This window comes from Nyctereutes procyonoides, unplaced genomic scaffold, assembly GCF_905146905.1.
Source record: "Nyctereutes procyonoides isolate TBG_1078 unplaced genomic scaffold, NYPRO_anot_genome, whole genome shotgun sequence".
Taxonomy (NCBI): Eukaryota; Metazoa; Chordata; class Mammalia; order Carnivora; family Canidae; genus Nyctereutes; species Nyctereutes procyonoides.
In genome coordinates this window covers 1,545,227-1,572,190 of record NW_026575124.1, presented here as the reverse complement: position 1 = coordinate 1,572,190, position 26,964 = coordinate 1,545,227, and the positions used below count along the sequence as shown (strand labels likewise).

The window sequence follows — 26,964 nt, the reverse complement described above, 5'->3', positions numbered from 1 at the left end:
CCTCTCTGCACAAAACTTACCCCGAAAGCACCAGGAGTCTGGGCGGGGACCGACCTACACTGAGCCCAGGCCAAACCTCCCAGTCGCTCCCGAGTCACACCGCGGAAACTGCGCGCCAGAGTTAAGGCCGGAGCAGAGCCGCGCCACGCTCGAGGCTTTCCCACAGGGGCCTGGATGTCCCACAGGGTCGCCGGGAGAACGCGACGCGGCCCCGTCGGAAGAGCAGCCACGCCCCCCAGGACGCCAACGCCGCGCGCGGCCGAGCGGCCCGAGCCAGCCGGGGACGCAGGGCACGCAGTCGGCGGCGCGCACGCACGCCCTGAGGCCGCACGGGAGGCCGGCGGGCGTGCGCGCCCCCGCGGCGGGGGGCGGGGCCCGGCGGGGGCGGGGCGGGGCTCGGCGCCGGGGCGGGGCGGGGCCGCAGGCGCTGTAGGTGTTGCAGCTGGGTCGCCGCGACAGGTGCGCGAGGCAGAGCGCCCGGGACCCGCGGCGGGGCTGCCGGCAGCAAAGAGGAAAGACCGATTTTAGCCAGGTAAGCGCTTCCTCTCTCTCCACATCCTCCACGGCCGGAGAATGCGCGAGACCCCGGCTGCCCCCCACGGTCTCTTTCTCCCGCGCCTTCTGGGGCGGGGGCAGCCCAGGGAGCGTGCACCCCTCCCCCCTCCTCCCGAGAGAGATAGAGAGAGTAGAGGAACCGCTCGCTGATCCTGGTTCCTCTGCTCTTTCCTCCCTTCTGGCTGCTGCGCTGGTCTTGGGAGTAATTATCTTGGGGCCGAACCTTTGCTGCCAGAGGGCGGGAGCTCATAGGACCAGCTCTTCCATCGGGAACTCTCTTTTCTAGCTAGATACTACATTTTTGGTGTAGTGGAGGAAGGCGGCAGTTCTTCAGAATTCAAAATAGTCTCCTAGGGAAACATTCTGATACTCAGCTGCTCCTTTCCAAGCTGTCCCCTCCCTCTTCGATCCCCCCCCACACACACCCCTTCCATTCTGCCAACCGAACTCTAAGACACTGACACCCCTTTGAGGTATGTTGAGACTATAGCAGTCCTTGCAGCCCAGTGTCATCCTGCAAGCGCTATCGTGTATATATCGCTGGCACCTGTCACCGACATACGTAGGTGTTAATATAAGGTAATTGTACACCTGGGGCTGCACCTACTGAGCTTGAAGTTGTAGGTGCTAGGAGCCAACCATCTGGCGTCTTTCCTTGCCTCCTTACTGGTGCGCTTACAACAACGAGTTTAGCTGATCCCGGTAAGGGATATTTGAACTACTATTGTCTTTCACCTCATTCTAGCTTTCAAAAGTCTTGCCTAATCCAGATGGTTCTACTGACTTGGCCTGTTGAGTTAGTTGAAGGTACTCAGGGAGTTATCAGCCTGAAGACAATACCCCTTTAGGGGAGAGGTCTTTTGCATTAAGTGTTCTTTCTTTCACCACTGTTGATTTAAGTGGTTGAACGGAATACTTTTTTATCCTCATGGTTACTACTGCTATTCACAAATGACAAACATTTTAGGAACCGTGAAATAACTTTCTTCTGAGATCTGACGTAAACGCAAAAAGAAGATGACCCTGCCAAACATATTCTAAGTTTCTGTGGAGTTGTAGCCTGAATGAGGGATGACAGTGTCTTAGGTAGATATTCAAAAAGCTATAGAATTAGCAGGAAAAAAAAAAAAACACAAGATTTGCATGCACGTGTATTTCCTTTTATTAATTTTTTTTTTGCATTGACAGAACAGTACGTAACATGGTATTAGATAATTACGTTAGGAACTTATATCATTTTCTGGACAAAACATTTATCAACTGCCTCTTGTTTCGTCAGTCCCACTATGGATTCAAAGTTCCCAACATCCCTTTACTCTAAAAAAGCTTAATTAAAATCAAGTGGATTAGGCAAAAATCAGCAGATACAACTTACAGGTTTGTTGAGATTAGTGCTGTACGAGAGATCAGCTCAGAGTGCTGTGGGTAGATAATAAAGTTTTAGAAAAATGTCCCTCTTTGGGTGCCTGTGGCTCAGTTGGTTGAGCGTCTGACTCTTGATCTAGGCTGGGGTCTTGATCTCAGGGTTGGGTTCTGGTCCTACATTGAGCTCTGCGCTGGGTGTGGAGCCTACTTAAAAAAAAAAAAAATCCCTCTTCTACTTTTCCTTAAAACAAAATAATAATAACAAAAAAACTTTTTAAGTATTGTGAATTATTTTCTTTACATGTTTGTCTCGCTCTTATTTCTTTTTCTTTTTAAAGATTTTATTTATTCATGAGAGATACCAAGGGAGAGGCAGAGACATAAGCACAGGGAGGAGCAGTCTCCCTGCAGGGAGCCCAATGTGGGACTCGATCCCAGGACCCGGGGATCACGACCTGAGCCAAAGGCAGACACTCAACCACTGAACCACACAAGTGCCCCTTGCTTATGTTTCTTGAGGGGTGTTTTGCCAAAGGTTTGGCCTTTTGAAGATGGGGTAAGGACCTATCCTTAATTCTGCATCCGTTCAATAAATAGTTGGTGGAGCTGTTTTTCCACTGTTTGGGATCAGGCCTCTAAGTGTTGTCACCATGTAGTCCCTGAACTGTAGAGTTTCTGGGAATAGCTTATTGGAAACATTAGTGAAACAGTGCCATTTTGAAAAATTGCTTCATTGTGTAACTTTATTTAACTTGGTACATTCAGATTTTGTTCCAGACTCTGGTTAAAGATGGGCCAACTTTCAACCTTCTAATAATTCTGAGAAAGTTTCAGAAGTGAAAATAGTTCTTTAACAGCACATCTTGATGACAGAGGATACTTTTTCTTGCTAAGGTGCCTTCCAAATGTCTCTTTCTTTTGAAGGGGCAACAGGATGGGCAAATGAGTGGAGGAAAGGGTTAGAAATGTCTGAAGATTCTTTGCAGAGTTTTGATGATCTGAAGTCTCCGGTAGTCTTAAGCACTCTTCATGTAACTGCAGGCTTTTATTGCCTACTGTGTGTCTAGTGTACAAAAGATAAACATGACACAATCCCTCTGTGTAATTATGTTTTTCATTTTTCTCATTTGTTTTTTTTTTTGTTTGTTTGTTTATAAGTAGGCTCCATGCCCATCGTGGAGCACAATGCCAGGCTCAAATTCAAGACCCTGAGATCGAGACCTGAGCTGAGACCCAAGAGTTGGATGCTCAACCAGCTAAGCTACCCAGGCGTTTTTGTTTTCATTCATTCATTCATTCATTCATTCATTTATTTATTTATTTATTTATTTATTTAGTCAGTCAGTCAGTCAGTCAGTCAGTCACATAGAGAGGCAGAGACACAGGCAGAGGGAGAAGCAGGCTCCATGCACCGGGAGCCCGATGTGGGACTCGATCCCGGGTCTCCAGGATCGCGCCCTGGGCCAAAGGCAGGCGCCAAACCGGTGCACCACCCAGGGATCCCCTGTTTTTTAAAAATAGAGATTCTGAGTTAATAAAACAGATAGTGGTTGTCTCATTTGGTAATTTGAGCCATGGTACTTGATGAACACATTTCCTTGACCTTCTTTTCTTTCTGTTTACACTCTAGTTAAGTGGTAGCTGCTGGACATTTTTGGAAAGCCAGTCAGTATTTGCATATATTTTGGGTATCTACAATGATTATGTTGTTTCCTTAAAATATTTTCAAGTACAGTTTTAGTGATTGTTCTTCTTAGAGTTTCAAATTCGTGGCTTTCCTCTGATATTTTTCAACAATCAATTGTAATTAACTTAGAGCTTCTGTACCAGAAAGGTTCATCAAAGACCTATACACCCAAACACAAAAGAATGTTGAGAGTATGGGAGATCATCAGACATCTTTGCCATAAAAGGCCACATAACCACAAATTGGGAAAATTTGTCACTGTTTATGTTGACAACGAAACTAGTTTTCAGGTGTTCCTAATTCCGTACTCAGAAATAGGTGACTTTTATTTAGATTGGAATTGTACTCTTTCAACAGATAGAAAAATGTGTGACTTGTCGGGAATTTCCATAAAAAAAAAGACTTTTTTTCTTAAGGTTGCTATGGTCTTTCACTGTGTGTTTTGTGATAGGAAGTTAAAGTACTTTATTTTGGATTGTGTACTGTAATCTCCAGGTGATGTTAAATTACTTAACACAGACTCTCAAGGTTCTTTAGTAACAAATGAATGGTTGTAAATTGAGTAGTTTCTTACTTAATGATTGGGGAATTGAGATTCTATGGTAAATGGTACTCTTGGTAGGATGTGTTTATTGTGTGGCTGTATGCAAAGTCCTTGAGAGGCAGTCAAGTTATTGTGCAAATGAAGATCTCTTTTTATTAAAGGGACAAGATTTGACCCAATAAGCAATCCATTATTTAGCATGTCAAATGATTTTGTATACTTGAAAATGTTTCTAGAGATTTCACATGTGCAGTCATGAGAAGTTAACATGACACCATGATATTCCACATTCTTTTTATTTTCTTTTAAAGAGTTTCTTAATAATGCTACACTGAAACTAAGAACTTTCATCTTTAAGGGAAAAAAGATGCAACTTTTTGTGCTTTTTTTTTTTTAAAGATTTTATTTTTTATGTAATTTCTCCACCGAACATGAGGCTCAAACTCATGACCCCAAGATCAAAAGTTGCATGCTCTACAAACTGAGCCAGCCAGGTGCCTGCTCCCTTTTTTAAAAAAGATTTACCTGCTGTACTTCTGATGACAAGCGTGGAGCTATTTTTTTCTCTTATGTATCCTGTAACAGAGCTTACAGTATGGAAAACTTCATAACCCTTCAAACATGATTTTTCTTGCCAATTTTTCATTACCCATAGATTAGTAATCCTGGTATACTTTTACTTGGTTTTAGATTTCCACAATCTTTTTTCCCCCATAAACTGAAATTTAATCAAATGGCCCAGGACTTCTTTTCCTCATAGTCACTTTCACTGAATAGGTAATTTTTTCAGGTTTGGCTTTCACCTCCAGCACTAGAAGAAACCTGTCTGTCCTTGCATTGTACCCAGTGATTTCTCTGTAATGTCTCTGCCCTTGCTCTCCTCCTAATCCTTTGGCAACGTTTGACCAAGTGGACAACTTTTTTTGTTCTTACTTTTACTTGGCTTTCTTGACATGACTTTACCTGGTTGTCCATCTTCTAATCTAACCACTTCCTCCCATGCCCTTCACTAACTCACAGTCTTTTTTTGCCCCTTCAATGTGGGTGTTTGCCATGGTCCAGCATCCTGTTCTTACTATATAGTCTCCCTGTGCAGTCTGATCTATGTGCATGGCTTCAACTAACATATCTCCATCTGAGTGATTTGCAGATTATTTTTTAAACCTCTTTTCATATTATATATATATAATTCTTGTTTTATTTTCACATATACAGACATGCATATCCATTTAGAAGATAAGAATTATATATGCTTATTATAGAAAACTTGAGGAAAAGTAAATTCTAAAGAAGGTAAAATATTCCATATTCTGTTCCAGATTGGTGTATATCCTTTCAGTCTTTTTTTTCCCCCTTTGATACACACAGGTTATTGGGTCATCTTATCACAGTAGATATATAGTTTTGTATCTACTTTTTCACTTTACATTATGTTATAAGCTTCCATGGCATCAAAATTATTTGAAAAGAATTATAATGGATGTTCAATATCCTATTGTATTGGTGTTGCATAATTTAACTCTATACATCAGTATTTTGATTTTTACATTATTAACAAGTGAAAAAATTGAGAACAAATTAATGCGTAAATCTTTGTACAAATCACTCACTATTTTCTTAGGTTAGATTTCCAGAATAAATAGGGAATAGGGAATAAAAATTTAAAAACACTAACACTGCTGTCAAATTGCTTTTCATAGAAATTAGACTAATTAACATTGTCATCTGCACTGATTGTGAGTGCCCATCTGAGTGTGTCCTTCATAATACTGGATCATATTTTTTTTTATCTTTATTGACTTGTTAAGCAAAAGTTATTTAACTTGTATTTTATTACTAGTAAGGGTGAACATTTTTCATATATTCATTTCCATTCAGTTTCTTCTGTGCATTGTCTTTTGGTTGATCCATTCCCATTTTTATTTGAGTCTTACATTTTAATTATATTGTTTTCTGTCTAGAGTCCTTTTATTTGGGACTTTGGGGGAGGGAGTACAGATATTTTATTAGGCCAAATCGAATAAGTGGAGTATGAAGTGGAAAGTGTATAGAAGTTGAAATTGTGGCATTTTAAATGCCTGTTGGTGTGAGAAGCCAGAGCTTGTGATTGTTCGAGCAGCACTGGAAAAATGGAAAAACTGCTGACCTGAAAGTCAGGATTCTCAACTTGGGAACCAACCACTTAGGTGATATCTTGGGCAAGTCATTCATCCTCCCTGAGCCTTTTCTGTAAAGTAGGAGGGTTGGGTTATTGATCCCAAAGTCCGGACAGCCTCTGTACTAAAAGGATGCCTTGCAAGACAGATCTCTCTAGACACTGAAATTATTTTTTGTCCCATCCTTTACCCTTCACCCAGTTTAGATATATCGAGCCCAAGAAAAAAGGCTAGATGCAGTAAAGGCAATTTTTCATACTGGTAGCAAGGCTAATGGAACCTAGAGGCACTTTAATGTGTTTGTGCTCTCATAACAATAGAAGTTCCAAAGACTGGCATTTTTGAAGCACTCCCATAGATTGACACTTGGCAACCTAGTTACGTAAGTCAGAAAAGCCCTGCTGATCTATGCCACAAAGCCCCATCATCTCTAATGGATGTAAAGCAAATCTCATTTTATGACAAGAGATTTTACATTGCCAAGCCAAGTTACTTAACAACTTCCACTATTCCATACAGAAACTATTCTTAGTTGGTTTGTTCCTCTGTCATTTGTATAAGCTCTTTATTTTAAGAATATTAATTCTTTGCCCTATGGTCAAATGTTTAGTTATTTGCCTTTACATTTTATGTATGATATATTATTACTTATCTATAGATCTTTTTCTTTGGGTTTTCTTTTGTTGCTTTTACATTGAGAAGTCTTTTGTCATCTGAAGATGGGTTAAGTATTCACTTTGCCTTCTAATTTTTATTATTTTTACTTTTTATAATTCTTTAATTTGTCTTGAATTTACTTAAGAGTACTAAAGCAGGGGATCCCTGGGTGGCGCAGCAGTTTGGCGCCTGCCTTTGGCCCAGGGCGCGATCCTGGAGACCCGGGATCGAGTCCCACATCGGGCTCCCGGTGCATGGAGCCTGCTTCTCCCTCTGCCTATGTCTCTGCCCCTCTCTCTCTCTCTCTCTCTCTCTGTGACTATCATAAATAAACATTAAAAAAAAATGGACTTCTTGTCTTTAAAAAAAAAAAAAGAGTACTAAAGCAGTATGTTTAGTGCGTTTGCATAGCTTCTTGAGTTCCAGATCCATATTTCCAACTACCTGGCAGATCATGTGGATATTCTCTATGTACCAGGCACTTGTGTCCACCTCATTTCCATAAGGAGAAAGCTTGAAGTTGTCTTGAACGCCTCAGTCCTCTTTTCTCATATTTAATCAATCACCATGTTTGGTTGATTCTACCCAACAGTGATAATGGCTCTTTGTCATTGTTCTAATTCATAACACCCCCCCCTTTTTTTTGCTACAGTCCTTAGAATTGGCTTCAGTTTTTCCATTTTAGTTCAGAGTTGTCATTAGAAAAAAAAAAAAGTACAACACTGGTTTTCAAAATCTGGTTTCCTTGATTACCTGCTTTAGAATCACCTGGGTGTTGGTTAAAAAGGTAGGTTTCCAGGTCCCGCTTGGACTTACAAATCAATATATTGATTTGTATATTTATTTGGGGGGAATGGGGCCTGGGAATCTGCAGTTTTAACAAGTACCTCAGGAGATTCATTTACACACTTAAGGGGAAACAAAGCCCCAAATAAATTAAATCTAAATTTCTCTAAATGCCACTCAAGACCCCTTCTCCCACACCCTGACAGCCTATTTTTCCAGGCTTATCTCCCACATCACTACCCACCCACCTGGCATTGTAGCCATGCAGTGATTCATGGCTTCCTGGACCCACCCTGTCCCTTCCTGCCTCTGTGCCTTTGCTCATGCAGTTCCCACAGCCCCAGGCTCCTCTCCCTCCTCCCAGTCCTGCTTAAATCCTTTTCCTTAAGAGCTCAAATAAAATGCTCCTTTAAAAAAATAAAGCCTTTTAAAATTTCTTATGTTTTAATCAGTGGCTCCCTCCTCAGTCATCACTTGGCATTTCATTTTAATTTTGTTTTTTTACCTCAGTCCTGTTACTATTTATGAATATTCCTTCCTTAAAAGATTAAGTGTGAAAACTCTGCCTTTCCTTTTCATTCATAGCCATTATACATAAACAATTTTCATAGAGTATGTGAAATATATCTCATTTTGCAAGCACTGTTACATAAATATGTTTGGCTTTGCCTTACACTTAGAATAAAATTAAGATCTTTGACCACTGCTTATTTAATTTGGCTGCCACTCAGCTTTGTCATCGTCTCATACTTTTCATTCACTCCCTAGCCATATTATTCCTGCCTCAGGGCCTTTGTATTTGCTATTTCTTCCATCTTGAAAACTCCCACGTCTCTTCTCTCCACCTGGCTGGCTGCCTATCTCCTCCCCATCATTCAGGTTTCAGCTCAAATGTCATTTACCCAAAGAGGCCTTCCCCAGACCACTATCTAAAGCATCTGCCCCTTTTCCTACCACCATTCCAGTTACTCTGTATTTCCTTCACTGCACTAATCACAGTATTTAATTGTCCTGTTTGCCCAATAGAATGGAAGCTTCATGAGAGCAGAGACTTTGTCACTTTTAACATTTATACCTTTAGCAAATAGAGCAGCACTGCTTGACACATGTAAGTCCTTAATAAGTATTTGTTTTATGCATGAATAAGCCTTGAAGATAGATTTCTCATTTTAACTAGTCTTGGTTTGGTTTGCAGTTCAAAGTTTTGTTGTTGTTTAATGGACAACAGCTGATATAGTTCTATCAGGGTTCAGAAGAGGTTGCTACCTCTGAGGATTTTGGAGGGGAGCAGGACAAATGGAGGCTGTGATCGCCAGGATTCAGTTCCTTCTGAGTGCAGGTTTTCCAAGGTGTTCCCAGGATCCAGGGCACTATTTTAATACTACTGTCAGCATCTATTTCCAGGATTGTTACTCCTGCCCATACCAGTCTTTTAGCTCTCATTACTTTTTTTTTTTTTTTTTTAAGATTTTATTTACTTATTCATGAGGGACAGAGAGCCAGAGACTTAGGCAGAGGAAGAAGCAGGCTCCTGTGGGGAGCCTGATGCAGGACTGGATCCCAAGACCCTGTGATCACATCCTGAGCGAAGGCAGACGCTCAACTACTGAACCACCTAGGTGCTCCTCATTACATTTTTAATAGCAAGCAAAACTGGAATCCAACTGACGACTTACAACTAGATCCAGCCAACTAGAATCCAGGTACTGAAAGTTTTCTTCTGCTTTTCTTCTCTAGAAGAAAAATAAGAAAGCTACCTAGTATCCTCAAGGAAAGATGAAACTATCTTCATTGTATTTACTATATGCCTATTGACTTGAAAGATTTTTAGCAACAGCTTCAAACAAGGGGTTTCTTGTTAACATCTGGTTGAATCAGACAGTCAAAATCATCAGTTCTAATTTCCAATTTCCTTTCAGTGGGTAGACTTATTCTTTAATTCCATTTTTTTTCTTGAAATTAGCTGAAATCTTACTTAAACTTAAAATAGTTTTTATAGCAACTTACAGTTTTCAAAGTACTTTACTTTTATTCTCTCATTTAATCCTCACAACCATCTCTAGGTGCCTGGGTGGCTCAGTCAGCTAAGAGTCCAACTTTTGATATTGGTTCGGGTCATGATTGGTTGTAAAGTCATGCCCTGCATCATCAGGATCCTTGGAGGAGCATGGAGTCTGCTTAAGATTCTCTCTCTCTCTAAAAAAATAAAACAACAAAAAAACTGGTAATCCTTAAGACTATCCCTTGTGAATATGTTTTTGAGATGAAGAAACTAAGACCCCCCCAAAATTGATTGACTTTCCCATGCCAACTAAAAGACCACTACTCAATAAATGCCTCTCAATAACTTTTTAGAACAGCACCATAATTTGAGGTAATTTTTAGGAGGTAAACATTAAAATGTGGTTAAAACATTAACATTGTTGGTGACAATTCCCTAAGAAATAAGATGCATAGCATTGATTGGGATAAGTAGCAAAATTTTATCACTTCTATGGCTCTGTGGTTTATAAGTCTGTTTGACCAGCTTCAGCTATGTTTGTCCTCGATTAAAGCATTGTTCTGGGTTAGCTTCTCAGATTTGTACAGAAAGGAGAGATTAGAGAACTTGCCTAGAGAAGAGTCACTTTTCAGTAAACCTGTTTTAATTCTCTTGCTTGAAGGGATTTGGTTAAATTGATCTGAACTGGCTTTTCAGATTGAGCGAGTCCTGAAAAAAAAAAAAAAAAAACACATCATCTAAAATTTCAGATAAGAAGAATGGAAGCCAGGCCCTTCCTGGAAATGGCCAAGCGTGAAACTAAGAAGCCCTGTATTTGGAGAAAACTCAATTAATTATTAAGGACAAAGGACTGGTATAAGGAGGTTGTATCCATAAGGGAAGCTGCCTTCTTAAAATAAGCATACATATTTCTTCGGCTTTGACATTGTAAAGCAGACACATTGTAAAGCAGACTTAATTTAGCTACTTTGTCTTAATTAAGCACCTAATTGACAAGATCTGTGAGCATGTGGTTTCTAGAGGTTCAGTTATGTGGTTGGGCCTTTGTTGAGATATGTGGCAACTGAAAACTAGCATAATGCTGTTTTTTATTTATATGACATATTGATTGAGCCTCTGTACCCTACCAGGCACTGATATTTTGTTTAAAGATTTATTTATTTATTCATGATAGAGAGAGAGAGAGAGAGGCAGGCTCCAAGCCGGGAGCCCAACGTGGGACTCGATCCCGGAACTCCAGGATCGCACCCTGGGCCAAAGGCAGGCGCTAAACCACTGAGCCACCCAGGGATCCCCTCAGGCACTGAAATTTGATGCATCTGATGTTAAAGCACGTAATGGTACAAAGGCTGAAGGAGAAACAGGCTATTCAGAGTAAATCTATGCTTGCTGTAATGGTCTTAGTTGACTAAATTTCCACATTCTTTTTCTGATTAACTATGCCTTTCTCCACTTTTCACTTTAAATTTGAAGTTACTGACATAATTATCCTTTTTTTTTTCTTTTTACCTATCGATAGAGATTTTTATTATGTATGAAAAATACTGAAAAAAAAAAAACCCTCAATCCACTAGATTATGTTTGCCCTTACAGTAAGTTAATTATCAACTGGGCAGGGGGAGGAGGAAGAAGAACCAAGCAAATAAATAACAAATTAAATTTGAGAGAGAGGTAGAATCAAACTTGCAGTAGATTGGGTAATTTTTAATTTAAAGGAGAAGAAAACAGATTAGGAAGATTCTTAGGTGGTTCTTTGTGACCTAAAAATTTTAGATCCAAAATTGTTTTTATTTTTTTTTTAAGACTTTATTTATTTGAGAGAGAGAGAGAGAGAGAGAGAGAGCAGGAACAAGGGCAGGGGCAGAGGGAGAAGCAGGCCCCCTGCTGAGCAGGGAGTCCCATGCAGGGCTTGATTCCGGGACCCTGGGATCATGACCTGTGCTGAAGGCACGTAACCGACTGAGCCACCCAGGGGCCCCCAATGGCTGTAATTGCACGTTACTCTTTTACCTATCTAAACAAGATATGTGAAGGTTACCACAGTTATGTAAAAAGCTAATTTGGGTTTCCAAAGTACAAGAAGATAAGATATTAAAATTGATGAATAAAGTAATAGAGGCCATGTTGCATGTTGATTTTTCATTTTCTATTTAGAGTCTTTACAGAGGTATTGAGAACACCTAAAATTTGGCCCTTATGCAGTGAGAGAGATTTGAGAAAGATTTAGACTTTTGGGTGCAGAGAAATGGTGTCAGGGTTTTACACAGATCTGGTGTTCCTGGTAGTTACTGCCAGTTTCTCAGAGATGACATTAGAGATTTTCTTTTCTTATTACTGATTTAACAAAAATAAGTTGACCCTGAAATACAGGGTACATTAGCATGATTTATTCTCTGTGCTAGAGGTCATTTTATTTTCATCTCAGTCTCCTAAAAAAAACGAACGTTAACATTCATTTGACCTTTCTGGGCCTCAGTTTCTTCATCTGTAAAGTGGGACAATAATATTCTAAGTGTGTTACTGTGAGGATTAAGAAACTTCTATGTGCAAAATAACACAGTATCTATCACATGGTAAGTGTTCAGTAAATGTTCACTATTTTTATTACCACCACCACTATCACTTTATAAAGTATTTATTTTAGCACTGAGCTAAAGGAACATTTTAGAGATGATGTGCTAAGACTTAGAGTAATTTTCTGAGTGTTACCCAATAGGTTAGTGGTAGACTCAAGATGTCAATTTGAGCTGAAAGGGGCAGAGTGGGCTTAGATGTAGAACAGGCTGGGACATTTGAATTAGCCCTTCTAATTTCAAGATACTTAGGATAAGACTGGCCCAGACCACCCCCAGATACCATCTGTCAGACTAACTAGTTGTGTGATCTTGAGCAAGTTATTTAACCTTTCTGAACTTCAGTTTCTTTCCCTATAAGATGAGAATAATATTTGTTTCATGGTATGGTAAGTACTAAGGGAGTAAAATCAAATGGAATGAATCACCGTGCGTATGACCAGTGCCCAGTAACCGATCCCCAGGCTTATGCTAAGGTGGCCCAGATTCTTTACCTAATTCTGATACAGTCCATCTGGATGGTGGGTGATTAGGGCTAGTGTCTGCCTCCCTGATGGGACCTAATAACTCTGGGATCAAGCCAAATTTAAACTCCCAAAGCTGTTTTTACATTGGAATCGTAGGGGACTCTTTTAAGAAAAATTAGAAGTGGGGGCACCTGGGTGGCTCAGTGGTTGTGTGTCTGCCTTTGGCTCAGGGTTGTAATCCTGGGGTTCTGGGATCCAGTCCCACGTCAGGCTCCCCGCAGGGAGCCTGCTTCTTCCTCTGCCTATGTCTCTGCCCATCTCTCTGTGTCTCTCATAAATAAATAAAATCTTAAAAAGGAAAAATTAAAAGTGTTTGGATTCCACATGAGAAATTCAGATTCTAATGATCCAGATATTCAAAGCTCCCTCTCCAAACCCTCCCTCACCTCCCTCCTCTCACCCCCTGGCACAACTGAGAATCATTAGATTGGCTAGTTGAAGGTAGCAGCTGAAGTGATCTTAATGCTTGGATTCTCAGTGTCAGGCTTCTCATAGGATTGTGCTCTGGTGGAAATATTAATAAGCAGTCAAGGGGTGGGTGCCCTACAGAAGGGAACTCTATAAAAACGATCTCATCTGTATAGTCAAGCAACATTTCTGTTTGGAAAGAATATTAATGAGATCTGGATAGGAATCAGACACCAGGAAAGGACAGCTGCTGTGAGAGGCAATTTGAATTGTACAAGGAGTTACACGTGGTATTAAGAAAGTCCTTCTGCAACTTTAAAATGTAATTAAGTTGTAGAGCTAATAAACAATTTATAAACAATGTTTAAAGTAAATGTAGTTTCAGAAAATAAGTGTGTTGAGGGCCCCCCCCCGCACACATTTGAAAATATGTTCAACCTTCCCCATGATTAAAGGAATGAAAACTAAAACAATAATGTACCATTTTTTCACACATCTAGCAGATTGGAAAAAATCCAAAGGATTAATCATGCTCAGTATTCATAAGGATGTGGAAAACAGTCTTTCTCATATAGCTAGTGGTTCAAATATAAATTGATGCAAAATATATGTATAAATTGATGTAACTTCCTTGGAGGAAAATTTGGGAATGTATATTAAAATTTTTAATGCATAGTCCTCTTAAACTAGAAATGCTGCTTCCAGAAATTTATACCATAGATGCACACCTCCAAATAGGCAATGGTAGAAACATGTTCATTTTAGTCTTGTTCTTAATTATGAAGAACCTACAGCAACCTATATATTCATTGACAGGAGCCAGGTTAAATAAGTTATAGACTGTTGGGGAGTGAAATTGTATCTGGTACTGAAAGGCTGAGGTAGATCTAAATGTCCTCCTGCATCTATGTGTCCTTCCCTATATGTCCTCCTCTTGTGTGTGGTAAGATGTCCAAGAGGAAATAAATAATTGCTGGATAGTACATTAACATAAAATCATTGTAATTTTTTAAAAATGTAGGTGTTTATAAGTTGGCACTAGTATCTCCATGCCTCAGTTTCCTGGTTTGTAAAATAGTCATCGGTATAGTATCTCAAGAGTTGTTATGAGGATAAAATAATATATTGTAGAATGCTTGGGACAGTGACTGACCTATTGTGCTGTGTGCTATAATTATCACGTATAGATATCAGAAAATTTTTACTACAAAGTATGACAGGTTACCTCTGGCAAGTCAAATCGTCTTGAGGGAAGCGGTATACAAGAGTGGGCAGAGACTTCTTTTGCTTACATTGTATGTTTGCACATCATTGTTTATGATAAGCAGCCCTATCACCTGCCCAGTCACAGACAAGGAAGCTAGGCAGTGAACAAATTGGGAGCCCTTGTTGAGAACTGAGAAGAGGTTCCCCAAAAGGAAGAAGGTTAAAGGAGGGTGGTGTGGGGAGATAGGAAGGATGCCGGGTAATTCCACCTTGGCTGCTTGAACTTTGAAAATCACTGATTTAATCAAAGATTGAAAATTTTTAAATTGCCCAAGAACCTTATGAAGGCCCAACATTTATGTCTGGACTTTTCCTTCTTGCAATTTAGTTACATTTATACTAAAAAAGTGATTCATGTTTAATTTGACTTTTGGAAAACTACAAGAAGTAATTGCTCATGTGTCCAAAAGAAACATTTAAGATGAGATAGGGATGCCTGGGTGGCTCAGCCCTTGAGCCTCAGCCTTTGGCTCAGAGAATGATCCCGGGATACTAGATTGAGTCCCACATCCAGCTCTCTATGAGGAGCCTGCTTCTCCCTCTGCCTCTGCATGTCTCTCATCAATAAATAAATAAATCTTAAAAAAAAAAGATAGGTAATTTTTCTAATAATTATGAAATTAAAAATTTTTTAAATATTTATTGTTGAGAGACACACAGAGACAGGCAGAGACAGAGGCAGAGGGAGAAGCAGAGCTCCCTTCAGGGAGCCCGATGTGGGACTCAATCCCAGTACTCTGGGATCACACCCTCAACCCAAGGCAGATGCTGGACCACTGAGCCACCCAGGCATCCCTACAATTTACCTATTTAAAGTGTGCATTTCAGTGGTTTTTGGTATATTCACAGAGTTGTGCAGCCATCACCCCCAGTCAATTTTTTTTAAGATTTATTTATTTATGATAGACATAGAGAGAGAGAGAGAGAGAGAGGCAGAGACGCAGGAGGAGGGAGAAGCAGGCTCCATGCAGGGAGCCCGATGCGGGACTTGATCCCGGGACTCCAGGATCGCCCCTGGGCCAAAGGCAGGCGCTAAACCGCTGAGCCACCCAGGGATCCCACCCCCAGTCAATTTTATGATGCTTTCCTTACCTCCCAGAAAAACCCCATACTCTTTAGCAGTCCAATCGTCTTCAAACCCCACTGCGAGGGCTAAGTGACCACTTTGTTTCTATAGGTATGTCACTTCTAGACATTTCATATAAATGGAATCATGTATGATCCTTGTGACTGGTTTCTTCTACTTGGCATAATTTTTTCAAGGTTCATTCATGCTGTAGCATATATCAGTACTTCATTCCTTTTCATGGCTAAATATTATACCTTATATGGATAGACCACATTTTATCTGCTTATCAGTTGATGAACATTTGCAATGTTTCCAGTTTGGGGCTATTGTGAATAATGGTTATTATACACAATCTTGTACAAGTTTTTGTGTGGCCATATCTTCTTTTTTCATTTCTCTGTGTGTGTGTGCCCTCCTAGGAGTAGAACTGCTGGATCATATGATAATGATGTGTTTAACCCTCTGAGGAGCTGCCAGCTGTTTTCCAAAGCAACTGCATTATTTTACATTCTCATCAGCAGTGTATATGAGAATTTCAATTTCTCTACATCTTTGCCAACACTTGTCAAACTGTAATCTTTTTAACCACATCCCACAGTAAGAAATATTTTACATTCTTACCCAGTTTATACACACACAAATAACTGAAACTAAAGTCTTATAAAAGAATACTTACACTTTGTGTGATGCAGCCTGACATTATGGGTTTCATTCTATTCTTCTTCTCTAGTACAAACAAACATCTTGGTTCTGATCTGTTAACATTGATTTCATAATTCACTAACTGTGACCTGCTGTTAGAAAAAATACTAGGTAATTTTAACCCATTCATTTTACACAAGAAATGACTTCCTAGCAGATAATACTGCTAATTAGTTGCAGATTAAAGATTAGAGCCCAAGTCTTTTGGCTTCCTTCTTTAACTTTTGACATCTCAACTTCAGCTGCTTTCATATGCAGTAGGTAAAAATAAATTGGAATTTCTGCTCAGATACCATTTTTAAAATTTTGTATACTTTTCTCAAGCAGCATTTTAAATTCAGCAACAAATCAAACTCGAGAAAAAAGGAATAAAAACACAATTTTATTATCATGAGTCAGTTACAGAGTAATTTTGTGCCTTCTGGGCAGGCAAGGTTTTTGTTTTGTTTTTAAAGATTTTATTTATTTGTGAGAGTGCAAGTGTGAGTGGAGGGAAGGGCAGAGGGAGAGAGTCTAAGCAGATTCCCCACTGAGCACAGAGCCCTATGCAGGCCTCCATTTCACAACCTTGAGATGATGGCCTGAGCCAAATTCAAGAGTCAGATGCTCAACCCACTGAGCCACCCAGGTGCTCTTTGAATGGCAATATTTGAAAGTAAGCAATAAAAAAAAAATATTTTATCCTTATCTATTTTTCTTGGAATACATATGGGTCTTAAACCCTTTTATTTCAATATTTTCCAACATGTGATGGGGAAACCTCTGACACTAGAACCACTGCAAGGTTCTTGTTAAAATGTGGTCTTCCCAGGCCCTACTCCAAACCTAATGAGTCAGAATTGTGGATTGGGACCTGGAAATCAGTATTTAAAACAAACTTCCCTGGAGAGCAGAAAATCAAGACAATGTTTCTAACTTGGTGATTGATGACACAGAGCTGAAACAGGTGCCTTACATATACAAGTGTGTCACGTGACATTGCAAATCAAGAGCAAATGAACTCCATTACAGTAGATAACTATCAGAAGCTTGGTCTCGGGGGTGCCTGGGTAGCTCAGTCATTTAGGCATCTGCCTTTGACTCAAGTCATGATCTCTGGACTCGAGCCCCACATCAGGCTCCCTGCTCAGCAGAGTCTTCTTGTTCCTCTCCCTCTGCTCCTCCCCTCCACTTGTGCTCTTTCTCACTCACTCTTGCTCTCTCAAATAAAATCTTTAAAAAAAAAAAAAAAAAGGAAGAAACTTGGTCCAGTGTTTAATGAAGTGGTGGGCATTATGGAGATAATCAATAGTAGGGATGTCAAAATTCAGATAATAGGTAAAGTGTCAGCCATTTCCATCAACAAAGTCGGGCTGCCATGTTTACCTGAGCAAGTACTCCTGGGTTGCGTGACACCCAGCACCAAATGTGAGATGAAGGTCTTCGTTCCTACAGAGGTGGTGACTAATGAATTCCTGAGTTGTTCAAGACCCTGTGGAATGGGCAGAAGTTGGTCCCCACAGTGACAGAAATTGCTTGCTGGATGAGCAAAGTGCCACTGGGCTCTTTGCCCACTCCTTCATACCATGGGATAAATCTATCAAGATGGTTCTTTTTTAGTTTTCCTCTACCTTTCTGCTCTTAAACTGCTTCTCTGCTTTCTGCTCTCAATGAAATATACCTCAGGCTGAGATTTGGGGGCAGTAGAGCAGATCAGCTGATCTTTGGCAGGGAGGTAGGGCTTTTCCCTATCAGCTCAACCACACTGCTAGTCCATTCTTTTTTTTTTTTTTAAAGTTTTTTTTGTTTGTTTGTTTTTGTTTTTTGTTTTTTGTTTTTAAACCTGAGAGAGACAGAGATAGAGCCTGAGCGGCAGGAGAAGGGAGAAGCAGGCTCCCTATTGAGCAGGGAACCCAATGCAGGGCATGGCGCTCCATCCCAGGACCCTTAGACATTGGATCATGACCTTAGACAAAGGCAGACGCTTAACCGACTGAGCCACACAGGGGCCTTGCCCACCAGTCCATTCTTAAGAAATCACACACCACAGTGGTGTGTTTTAGCATTCAGCTTTTGGGGGTTATTTGATCAACAAACAGTCTTTGGGGAAAGAATAAAGCAGTCCCCAGGAGTTAGCAGATCAGAATGTTCATACAAGTTCATCTTTTTCTAACAGTGAGCATGAAGGTAGCAGAAGCTGGTGTGATTCTAGCTGGTTCTTCTAGCCAAACTAATTTTTCACTGTTGACAAGTGAGGCAGGGGTTGCACTGGACCAAAGGCTAAGGTTTGACCATATAGGTTTCCAAGAAAAATTGTTTCCTATAAGCATTCCTTTTATTCTGCATTCCATCCTGGGTCTGCCTGAATCTGAGAGAGGAGATTCTCCTCTACCAGCTGCTGTGGCAGTGCCTGGCACCCAGGCCAGTTAAAGGAGTCTTGGACCCTTCCTTTCTCTGGGATCCCTGCCCAGCACCTTCCTACAGAGATGACTTAAACAAGGGACGGAAAAAAAGAAACACACCATTCCAAGGAATCTGGAATTCCTTTCTCCTTCCATGCTGGTGCCTGTCTTCCACCTTCACTGCCTCCTTTGCCCTGTCATGCTCAACTGCTTTTGGTTTCTGTCCAGGCACCGGAGCAGAGGACTAAAATTTCCACTGCAGCCTGCTTTTTTTTTTTTTTTTTTTAATTTTTATTTATTTACAATAGTCACAGAGAGAGAGAGAGAGGCAGAGACACAGGCAGAGGGAGAAGCAGGCTCCATGCCGGGAGCCCGACGTGGGATTCGATCCCGGGTCTCCAGGATCGCGCCCTGGGCCAAAGGCAGGCGCTAAACCGCTGCACCACCCAGGGATCCCCTGCAGCCTGCTTTTAAGTCAAATGTAAGAGTCTTGCACAGCATTACAAATGTAAATTACAGTTTTTCTCTCTAGGACACTTACCAAAATACGCAACTTTGTTGGTGGGAAGAGCCATTGTCCTGTAACTTCTACCTATTTCCTGAGGCCTGTGAAAATAAACCTTTATGTACTTAAAGTTATACATAAAATAGAATAAAATTCATATCAAACTTGAAAAAAAAAGTTTCCTAGGTGATTGTTGTTTTACTCAAAGTTGTGACCTACTAAATTAAGGGTTTCAAAAGCCAAATGGTTATTTGTAAGGAATAACATTTCTAAGAAAACACCTGAATTATGACAACAAAAGCAGTTGACTAAAACAACCTGTATTGATAGGATTCAGTATTATTCTACCTGAGGGAAGAACCATTTTTGATGCTGTATCCACTGGTTTCCTATAGTTTGGAAATATTTGTCTTGAAATAAATAGCCCACTGTTTCATCCCTCCCCCTCAAAAAAGCACTAGTCTATAAAAATAGTTGAAATCCAGGAAATCATTTCAAATGACTGGTATTCCTCCCTTTATTTTACAAATACTTGAGTACCCCCCCCCCCACCGTGTGTGTCTTTTTTAGCTGGGAGGTAGCATAAGCCCAGGGAGGATCCAAAACATTTTCAAACAGAGTGGGGAATATGTATGAAGAAAGACAAGAGATTAAGAGAGAGAAATTGAGCCTGCCTAAAGATATGAGAAAAAGTTTGTATTAAGTCTACATGTGAAAGGGTGCCTGTAAAATAATGCTGATTAAATAATAATAAACATTTTGAGCATTTATTAGGTGCTTGGTAGTGTCATTCATACATGACATTTAGGAGCTTGTTTTATTTATTTATTTTTAAAGATTTTATTTATTTATTCATGACAGACACAGAGAGAGAGAGGCAGAGACACAGGCAGAGGGAGAAGCAGGCCCCATGCAGGGAGCCCGATGTGGGACTCGATCCCGGGTCCCCAGGATCGCACCCTGGGTGGAAGGCGGTGCCAAACCGCTGGGCCATCAGGGCTGCCCTAGGAACTTGTTTTTTTTTTAATTTTTTTATTTTATTTTATTTATGATAGTCACACACACAGAGAGAGAGAGAGGCAGAGACACAGGCAGAGGGAGAAGCAGGCTCCATGCATCAGGAGCCCGACGTGGGATTCGATCCCGGGTCTCCAGGATCCCGCCCTGGGCCAAAGGCAGGCGCCAAACCACTGCGCCACCCAGGGATCCCCTAGGAACTTGTTTTAATGATCAAAACAAAGCTATGAAATAGGTTCTTTTATCCCCAATTTGAGGAAACTGAGGCAGATTATAACAGCTAGTATATGGTGTGAGATTCGACAGCTAGATTCTACTCGATTGCCTATATTCTTAGCCTCTTTTTTTTCTCCCTTCTATATGTCACTGTGTTAGACATTTTATGAAGAACACTTGACAAACTCAGGTAGGTGACGGTATACTCCTCAGAGAGGTGACAAAATTGCCAGTAGTCACCACAATTAGAGGGAGAGCAAGAGCCTGTAAGCCCTCTTTTTAACTTTAGAACTTGTGCACATTTTGTTAGATCATACTATACTTCATGTTGTATTATTTTATTTAGTAAAAGCAAAAATGTATATGCCAGTTCATCATGGGAGAAAAATTTTTTGTGGTTAAACTTAATTCGAGGAGTAAAGATAAGAGAGAATGACACACATGATTTGCACTGTGTTATGTTGTTTATTTATGGAACATATGAAGCTATTCAGCATGCAGTAGAAATTCTGGGGCTGGAAGTTAAGAAGCTTACAGCTTAAGATATATCTTTGGAAATTGTCTGGTGTTAAGTGATCTTTGATGAGTTGAGAGTGGCTGAGCTTACCCAAAGAGAGGAGAGAAACTGACCTTTCAGTAATGCCTAGGAACAGAGGTGAGCCGAGGGAGAGTGAAGGGATTCAGTCCAAAAATTGAAAATGATTTGAAATTAGGAATCAGGAGAGTTCTAGTTAGGAAAAAAAGGAAAATACAATGTCAGAAATGAGAGACTAATCAACAAACAGCAACAGAGAATGATAACAACTAAGACATGGTCCTTGGATTTGATAGCAAGAGACCTTTAGGAGAGTAACATCTGTATGATGGTAGAAGTAGAAGACAGACCCAAGTGGTCAGAGGGATGAATGGAAGGTGAGAAAATGGAAACAGTGAGCACCTAGAGACTAAGGTTTGACTGTGAAGTTGGATCAAGGTTGAGGTGATAGATTGAGGGGAAAAAGGCTTAAGAGAAAAAAACATTATTTATATATACGAATTTCAGATATGTGTACACAAACACATCAGAAATGTGAGCTTGGGGGCACTTTGGGTGGCTCAGTAGGTTAAGCATCTAATTTTTGGTATGGCTTAGGGCAAGATCTCAGGGTTGAGATCGGGCCCTGCCTGGTCAGGCTCACATGCTGGGCGTAGAACCTGCTTAAGTTTTCTCTCTCCCCCTATCTCTCTGCCCCTCCTCCCCTCTAAGAAAAAAATATGAGCGTGTTTTTAGGTAGGGAAGGCAAGGACAGAGGCAGAGGTGAAATGAAAGTTTTGAGAAGACAGAAGGGAAAGGTTGGTAACTCAGATAGATTTCATAACAGTTATTTTTCCCCAGACATAGGTAAAAGGAGGGAAAGATGATACTAAGTGTGCTTCCTTTTCTTCTTTTTTTTCTGGAGTGGTAAAGTGTGAATCACTAAGGGTGAATTTTGTAAGCGCCCAGTGAAAGTGGCTCTAATTCTTTGGTGAGCAGTTTCCAGAAGTAAAATTGCTTCTCAGGATTACACAACCAACTTTTCATTACTTTGGCTCTGCATCATAGTGTTTTTTTTTTTTAAGAGCAAAATATCCTTAAAAGGAGATTTTTAAAAAGAGACAAGATGTTATTGAAGTGATTTTTGTCTTGATGCAAACATCTACATCCTTGTTGACCCCTAGGAATTTGATCATTGTTACAATTTTCTTATTGTCTAGGATACAGATTTCTACAGAGACCTGTCTAAAACTCTTCCAAGAACACTAGCAGTGATAATTCTAACAGACTCATTAGACTTGCCTACAAACTTCTGTGTCACAGTGTTGCTGGATAATAGAGTAGTGAGCCTTTTATGTACAGTATTTATATTTACTGGTTCCTTTTTTTTTTCATATCTCTTGAGTATATCTTTTTTTAAAGATTATTTATTTATTTATTCATGAGACACAGGGCTGGGGGGGGGGGCAGAGACAAAGGCAGAGGGAGAAGTAGGCTCCATGCAGGGAGCCCAACATGGGACTTGATCCCAGGTCTCCAGGATCAGGCCCTGGGCCAAAGGTGGTGCTAAACCACCAAGCCACCAGGGCTGCCCTCTTGAGTATATCTCAAAGTTTCATTCGCTAAAATTACTAATTCATGGTTCCGAAAAGTGATATGTACTTTCTCAACAACTAGACTTAAGACTGAATAATAAGCATTCATTTTCTTGTGCTGATAGTGTTTGGATAAAATTTAAACGTTCATGCAATTTCATTCAAAACATATGCATAAAGTTCCTTCTATTTTATTCATAAAGTTCCTCTGAAGCAAGAGGGCAAGAGGCAAAGTGGACCTGTCCCCTGATCCTAAGAATCTTTCTAACAAGGAGAATTTATAAAATTATAGTAAGATAAAGGGAGTGACCCGTGCTGATTGCGAACAGGGCTAGGGCAGTTCAGGAAAGGGTTCTTTGAGGAGAACCCTATGCCGTCTTTCCTGGAGTCTTGAAAGGTGAATAGATTGAGGAAAGATAACATTCGAGGTGGAGTGAAAAAATATATGGTGTATCAAAGGAGTAGAAACTGGTCATGGCATAATTTTGGATATTATCTTTTCATGTCAAAATTCTATAGAGTTTGGGGATCCCTGGGTGGCACAGTGGTTTAGCGCCTGCCTTTGGCCCAGGGCGTGATCCTGGAGTCCCGGGATAGAGTCCCGCGTCGTGCTCCTGGCATGGAGCCTGCTTCTCCCTCCTCCTGTGTCTCTGCCTCTCTCTCTCTCTCTGTGTGTGTGACTATCATAAATAAATAAAAATTAAAAAAAAATTCTATAGAGTTTGGCTTCTCCCTATCAGAAAAAAAGTTACAAATAAATAAAAAGAATGCTAGAATGAATCTTGTAATGCTAGATTATGTGTGTGAGTGTGTATGTGTGTGTGTGTGGATATCTATATATATCTATATATATTTATATATATCTCTACACCAACACAGGTATAAAGATAAATATAAAAATATAGATGTGTATTATATACATGAGTTAATACACATACATATATTCCTGGTTCTGTATTCCAAGAGAGCCTAGAAGCAGTGACATCTCAGTAGCAATGAGCACATGTAGTGCCTAGATTTGGTTTCTCCAGTCTTCATCAAGGAATCAGAACTCCTTGATGAAGTGGTTGATTCCAGGGCTGAGGCCATGCAAATATGTTTGGAACATCTTATAGTGCTAAACAGCAGGACTGCTTAAAAAAAAAAAATTGGTGACACATTGAATAGACACTAGAGCCAAGCTGAAAGAGCTCCAAATGACCAAAGCTGGGAACAATTTGAGCAAGAAAATAAAATTAGCTTGGGAATAAAATAATCCAAGAATTACTATAACCCAGGAAATAAAATAATATCCCTGGGTCTCTCCTAATATAAATAAATGATTGAATAAACAAGAGGAAAAGGACATTTCTTCCTTATAGAAGAATTCCAATTAATAAATGCAAAAGGAATGAGGGCAACAGAAAATCGCCATTGGAACACGGCAATGATAATTAATGAAGGCAAGATCAGCCATGAATGCTAAAATTAATGAGTAAAAGTTTAAGAAGGAATAGGAATAAAATATCTCCCCCAAAACATTTATGAATTATAGAGGCAAGTGTAGTAGCAAATGATCAAGGTTAACATCACCAATAATAACACATCAACATCTTGTGCCTTCTTATAGGAGGATACACTGAGGATGAAGCCACGTGAGTTCTGTGGTATTCTTCCTAAAATTCTATAACTTCGATCTAATCTGAGAAAACATCATATTTTAAAAAGGAAAAACCTTTTTTTTAAAGGATTATGAGATGTCCCAAGTTCATCAGGTATATTTGTCCCACCCCAGTTCAACTACTTCTTCAAAGAGCCCTGGTTCTTTTTATTGGAAAAAACAAGAAACTCAAATTGAGGGGCATTCTACAGAATACCTGACCAGTACTCTTCAAAAATGTCATAGTTGGGATGCCTGGATGGCTCAGTGGTTAAGCATCTGCCTTTGGGTCAGGTCGTGATCTCGGGGTCCTGGGATCGAGTCCCATATCAGGCTCCCCAGAGGGAGCCTGCTTCTCCCTCTACCATGTCTTTCCCTCTGTCTCTGTCTCTCATGAATAAATAAATTAAAAATCTTAAAAAAAAAAGTGTCATGGTCATGAAAGACAAAAACAGAGGAACTGTCAAAGAGATTGGAAGAGACTTAAGAAGACATGACTATTAAATGTAGTGTAGGCTTCTGGAACAAAAAGAAGACTTTAGTGGAAATCCTTAATTTGGATAATTGTCCCGTGGTAATATAAGACAGAGCTAGGTGGAAGTTGCATGGGAACTTCTGTGTATCTTTGCAACTCTTGTGTAAATCTAAAAATTGTAAATTAAAAAAACTATTAACGGGATCCCTAGGTGGTGCAGCGGTTTGGTGCCTGCCTTTGGCCCAGGGCGCGATCCTGGAGACCCGGGATGGAGTCCCACGTCGGGCTCCCGGTGCATGGAGCCTGCTTCTCCCTCTGCCTGTGTCTGTGCCTCTCTCTCTCTCTCTCTCTCTCTCTCTCTGTGTGTGTGACTATCATAAATAAATTTTTAAAAATTTAAAAAAATAGGGATCCCTGGGTGGCGCAGCGGTTTGGCGCCTGCCTTTGGCTCAGGGCACGATCCTGGAGACCCGGGATCGAATCCCATATCGGGCTCCCGGTACATGGAGCCTGCTTCTCCCTCTGCCTGTGTCTCTGCCTCTCTCTCTCTCTGTGACTATCATAAATAAATAAAAAAAATTAATAAAAAAAAAAGAAAAAAAAATTTAAAAAAATATTAACTTTCAAAACCTTTTTCAAGTATGTGAATTTAGTCACTATTTTTGTAAAAAATAAGAAATTTTAGAAATAAATGTAGGGGTGCCTGGGTGGCTCAGCTGATTAACCATCTGACTCTTAACTCAGGTCTTGATCTCAAGATCATGCATTCAAACCCCACTTTGGGCTCCATACTAGGCATGGATCTAAGAAAGAAGGGAAGAAAGAAAAAGGGAAGGAAGGAGTAAGTTTATATCATTATGTGGGAACAAATTTCAAGTTGCTTTTGTTTAAAATTTCCCTTTACACCCTGAATTCTTTTAGGTTGGTCTTTTCCTTTTAACTAGTTGTTCCCTGATGTTCAAATCAGGAAGAGTTCTTGATTAAACAAGAAAGAAAAAAAACTTTAGAACTCTACAGTCTGTTTCTAAAAATAACATTTTCTTTTAACGAGTTAGTTTGTACTTTGTTCTCTCTAATTTTTTTTTAGTCTGTGTTCAGGCAACTATGCCTCTTGCACAAGTAACTATCTCCTGAGGGAAGGAGAGAGAGAGAGTGAGAGGAGAGAGAAAGATACGATGAGATTAGGAGATTAGATTTATAAGAACAGGACTGTGTTAGTGGCAGCTTTAGTCTCAGCCTGGATTCTGCAAGACAGTTTGCTTAGTTAGGTGAAGTCTGTAAATGACTTTATTAAAGTAGGTTTCCTGGAGCAGCTACAGGCCTCACCCTCAGCAGGAGCTCAAGGAAGCAGATACCTGGGACCAAATTTTCCAGTGAGTCATTGCCCAACCCTTAAACTTTTAAAGGACCTTTGTTCAAGGTTTTATCTCCAGGCTACCGCTCACCCATAGGACATTTAGCTATCCTACCTCAAGCTACCAGGTGTGATAAAAGAACTTTGAACTGGGAATTAGAGCTCTGGCTCTCATACTAACTAGTTGGTGAGTTGGGGAAAATTATTGGCCCATAGGTCAATTCTCTTACTGTAAGAAGGGGGACTTGGCTACTTGATTTCTAAGGTTCCCTCTTGATGTTAAAATCTGTCCTATGTATCTAAAACTGAAGACATCTTCCTTCTCAGGAAGCAGTTACCCTTTCTGTGTATCCCATTATTGTTCTTTATACCACTGTCCTTGCAGTCTCTGAGGCTAAAATCTTAAGAGTTGTTTTTGTTATATCCATTTCCTTTAACTCTTCCACACAATTGACAACCAATCCAGCAATTTCTTCCATCACAGTTGAAGTGACAGTAGAATGCATTTGACCTAAGAGGTTGGGTTTTGGTGTCTGAACACTGATTTCTGTGTGGGCCATATATTAGCCGTATGACCTCTGACAAATTACTCAACCTCAATGGACCATTTTTTTCTTTTTTTATGGAAATAACACTGTCTCCAGGGTTGTAAGGATTAAGTGAGTTAGTAAATGTCCAATAAGTGATAGTGCCTTTTATTATTTGTACATAGCAATGCAACGGATTGGATCTTGAAGTCAAATGGGCCTCTGGAAAAAAATATTCAAAGATATTGCAGCCCAAACTGAATACTTCCTTCTAGATATGTCTTTCCAGTACATGCCCTTCTCACTTTTTTTTTTTTTTTGAGAGAAGGAGGATGGAGAGAGAGAGAGAGAGAATCGTAAACAGGCTCCACAGTTTGCTCACAGAGCCCAATGTGGGGCTTCATGTCACAACCCTGAGCTGAAATCAAAAGTTGGACACTTAAC

At 40.1% G+C, this 26,964-nt stretch overlaps 1 protein-coding gene across 2 annotated transcripts in view; it reads left to right on the top strand.

Moving 5' to 3' along the window:
- Window positions 1–432: 432 nt before the first annotated feature.
- LIMA1 (LIM domain and actin binding 1) overlaps window positions 433–26,964 on the top strand; it is an 88,802-nt gene continuing 62,270 nt past the window's right edge. Inside the window, exon 1 of one of the 2 annotated variants that reach the window (XM_055337006.1) lies at window positions 433–532. The gene's annotated coding sequence lies outside the window, so the exon portion shown is untranslated. Of the gene's footprint in view, window positions 533–9,328; window positions 9,454–26,964 lie in introns of those variants that run through there. The other variant, XM_055337007.1, reaches the window with a different exon arrangement.